Source organism: Anolis sagrei, chromosome 12 (genome assembly GCF_037176765.1).
Source record: "Anolis sagrei isolate rAnoSag1 chromosome 12, rAnoSag1.mat, whole genome shotgun sequence".
NCBI classification, from domain to species: Eukaryota; Metazoa; Chordata; class Lepidosauria; order Squamata; family Dactyloidae; genus Anolis; species Anolis sagrei.
Window position 1 is genome coordinate 2519668 of NC_090032.1, and position 4344 is coordinate 2524011.

Genomic DNA, 4344 nt, shown 5'->3' on the forward strand with positions numbered 1-4344 from the left:
AAAAATATTGGAAAAAAAAAGGGCGCCATCTTTACAAAATGTTTTGTAAATATTTACGAAATTTCGTAAATACCGAACTTTTTTTTTGGAAAATTTTGTAATTATTTTAAATATCGAAACAAAAAAAACACCCCAATTACAAATCGATTTTAGAAACAAATTTTTGCGTTGTTACCCAGGCCTAGAAAGCAGTATGACATCCACTTTCATTGTAATAACTTAATACGATGGACTCCTGGGAGCTGTAATTTTACAAGGCTGTCTCTGCAAACAGTGCTGGTGCTTCAGCCAACTACATCTCCTAGGATCCCATAGCCTTGAAAGTAGGGTCAAACTATGTTAAATCTACAGTACAGATGTCTTAATGACTTCTTTAACAGTTATGATGGAATCTCAGGATTTCTCACTCCATGCATGATCAAGAGTTCTCTGCCAGAGACCACCCAAACTACAAATCCCAGGATTCCTAAGTCACAGTGAAGATGCACCCCATATCAGAAGAACAGTGAATGCATTGCAAGTTTTCATTAAAGGGTCCAAAAGAGCTTCCTACTCTTCGAAGACACAAGTGGACAACTAGCAGAGTAGGAACAGGTCACGTCTGGACGGCTCGCCTTCGTTCACAGGCTTTCAATTTGTAGGGATTTTGTTTTATAAGCCAATCAAAAGAGAAAGTTCCAAAATAGCCCGATCCCTCATGCAACCCAAATTGGTATGGTTGACTCGAACACTACAAGGTTCTTCCAAATCATTTTATTTCAAGATCTTGTTCTTTTCTGTTTCCAACTTCTACTTGGCGTAGCACGACTTGAAGGTCTTGGAGGTTGTGTACTGGTACATATTGCGTGGCGGAAAGCACTGGGAAGAGCTGGGGAAACCGTGTGGCCTCCCCATGTTTGGACCACATGATGGAGAGCATAAGGACATACCCGGCATAGAGGGACAAGGGGGACGTTGGGAGCTACACCTATCGGTGGGCTGCGATGAATTTTTCATGGTGCAAGATTCGTGGCCCGAGGTGTCACATGAAGATGCGTGTTTCTCAGTGCTCTTGGCATCACTGGACTCAACGAGTTTGCTATCACAAGGGGCCGGGCCACATGGGATGCATGACATACCGCCCTGCATGTTGCAAAAATTCATTTTGTAGGGCTCCGAGAAGTTGGCGGGTTGGTTCATGTTCATGAATGGTGGCTGGTTCATGTTCATGAATGATGGTGGGGGCTTCATCATGCCATACTGGGGACCTGGGCCACACTGGAGACCTGGGCCACACTGGAGACCTGGGCTACACTGGGGACCTGGACCACACTGGAGACCTGGGCCACACTGGGGACCTGGACCACACTGGGGACCTGGACCATACTGGGGACCTGGACCACACTGCGGACCTGAGCCAAACTGAGGTCCTTGAGGTGGAAAATTCTGGGGCCAGCATTGATAGTTGCCATTGGTCATCGCCATGGGAGCAGGAAGTCCTGGAACGAAACAATGAGGAGTACAGAAACATCATTATTATTATTATTATTAATTATTATTATTATTAACTTTATTTGTACCCCGCTAGCATCTCCCGAAGGACTCGATGCGGCTTACACAGGCCGAAGCCTCAAAACACAATACAATAGAAAACGTAACACAACAATAAACAAAGCAAATCAAAACAATTAAGCAAAACAACAACAATGGCAATACATCAAGACATTATTTAAAACTGGCTCGGCAGGTGCAATGGGGTACAGGGTTAAAAGTGCTGAAATGGTAGGAGGAACGTAGGATAAAAGTGCGGTGTGCAGCGACATTAGTTGTGCTAAAGTGCTACTATGGCTTGGGATGGGGGTTCCTATTCTGAGAAGGCACATCGGAACAGCCAAGTTTTTAAATTCCTTCTGAAAACTGCTAAGGTAGGGGCCTGTCGGAGATCTTTTGGAAGGGCGTTGCAAAGTCGGGGGGCCGCCACAGAGAAAGCCCTGTCCCGTGTCCCCACCAAGCGCGCTTGCGACGTGGATGGGATCACGAGCAGGGCCTCCCCAGATGATCGAAGTGAGTGTGTGGGTTCGTAGATAGAGATGCGGTCGCGCAGGTAGGGTGGTCCCAAACCGTTTAGGGCTTTGTAGGTAAGCACCTGCACCTTGAATTGGGCTCGGAAAATAAATGGCAGCCAGTGGAGCTCCCTAAACAAGAGGGTAGACCTCTCTTGATAATGAGCCCCAGTTAGCATCCTAGCCGCTGCCCGCTGGACCAATTGAAGTTTCCGAGCCGTCTTCAAGGGCAGCCCCACGTAGAGCGCATTGCAGTAGTCCATTCTAGAGGTGACCAAGGCGTGGACCACCCCGGCCAGATCAGCCTTCACGAGGTATGGTCGCAGTTGGCGCACAAGTCTCAGTTGCGCAAAGGCCCTCCCGGATACCGCCGACACCTGAGCCTCAAGTGTAAGCGAAGAATCCAAGAGGACTCCCAAACTGCGGACCTGAGGCTTCAGGGGGAGTGTAACCCCGTCCAGCACAGGTGACCACCCTATACCCCGATCCGGCTTACGATCGACCAGGAGGACCTCTGTCTTGTTGGGATTGATCTTCAGCTTGTTCTTCCTTATCCAGATCGACACAGCGGCCAGGCACTCGCCTAGCACCTGAGAAGCCTCCTTGGAGTTAGGTGGAAAGGAGTAGTAGAGTTGTGTGTCATCTGCGTAGAGATGGCACCCAACTCCAAAACTCCGGATGACCTCTCCCAACAGTTTCATGTAGATGTTGAAAAGCATGGGCGACAAAATAGAGCCTTGCGGGACCCCACAGGTCAAAGGCCAGGGGTCCGAGCAGGCGTCTCCCAGCTTCACCATCTGGGTTCGACCCTCCAGGAAGGACCGGAGCCACGACAGAACCGTGCCCCCAAGGCCCATCCCGGAGAGACGACCCAGAAGGATACCATGATCGATGGTATCGAAAGCCATCATTTATTAGAGATGGAAATCATATTTGGAAATCATCAACCATGTGTTAAGCACCTTGATAAGAAGAGTCCTCATATGAAGGAATACATGGTGAACAATGACCCCATGTGAGTCTATTAACAATTTGAATTTATCCAAGTGGTTTCTAAAATCATAATTAATTCGGATTAAATTACATTTTGATCCAATTTCGAGCCATGCAGGAATAGTGGGAGGAGCAATTCCGAACTGAAACAACTTCCCCATTGTTCGGAATTATTTTCGGATGTGGTGTTGCACAACCGGCGATACAATGAGGGACGAGGTGGGCGTGGCTAAGCACAGCTCTTCCTGAAGGCTGCTGGGGGCGTGGCCTTCAAGAAGAGCTGTGCTTAGCCACGCCCACCCCGTCCCTCTGCATCACAGCTTGCCGCAAGAGAAGGAAGGGAAACTGCGATATTTTAATGGTTCTGGAGGGAGGGAGGGGCACCTTCCATTAACGAAGCAAACGAAGCGATTCACATTTCCTGATATTTCCGATCTTTTTTTCAAGAAAATTTCGGAAATAATTTCAAAATCGAATCGCCAGCACCCCCTACATCCGAAACGAGTTTTGAACCTTTTTTGTTTTGGCTCACCCAAGCCTAATATCCACTAGTTCATTTGCTCCAAAGCTGAAACAGGTTTATGAATAAAAACAAATGCAACACAAGTTGGATCTACATTGCCACATAGTGCAGCTTCAGAATACAGTTTAACTTCATTGAACTGGACTATATGGCAATGTAAATCGAGTCATAGTTAAAATACATAAAGATTTAGTACCAGAATAGAATTACATTACCAAATACTATGGAGAACAATTTAAAAGTTATTTAAGTCTGGAACATTAATAATTAGGCCTGGGTAACAACGCAAAAATTTGTTTCTAAAATCGATTCTTTTTTGGGGGGGGGGGGGTTGCGTTTCGTTATTTAAAAGAATTACAAAATTTTCCTTTAAAAAGTTCGGTATTTACGAAATTTCGTTATTATTAACGAATCGATTCGTTAAGATGGCGGACCCCCCGCGCATGCGCAAATCACTTCCGAAACTTCGTTATTGATGCGGGGTCGACTCGTTAAGGTAATAACGAATCGATTCGTTAAAATGGCGGACGCGATTGCGCAATGCTAAATGCTCTATAAACAAAATCATTTCATAAAATAAATAAAAAAAAATAATCAAATAGAACAATAGAACAAGATATTAAGCTAAAGATATTAAATAAAAAAGTAATAAGATAAAGTAGCCAAAACTGAGTCAATAATGAAAAAAACAATAATAATTTTTTTAGAATATTTTTTGAATTTTTTGAAGAATAAAAGAAATATATTTTTCAGAAATATTTAAAAATGTAGGGCGAAAACAGGGCA

The 4344-nt window shown here is 45.0% G+C and overlaps 1 long non-coding RNA gene across 1 annotated transcript in view; it reads right to left on the reverse strand.

Moving 5' to 3' along the window:
• Window positions 1–738: 738 nt before the first annotated feature.
• The window catches only part of LOC132764492 (uncharacterized), a 7470-nt gene continuing 3864 nt past the window's right edge, over window positions 739–4344 (reverse strand). The window contains exon 2 of the long non-coding RNA XR_010910407.1: window positions 739–1478. This is a non-coding gene — a long non-coding RNA (uncharacterized lncRNA). The remainder of the gene's footprint in view (window positions 1479–4344) is intronic.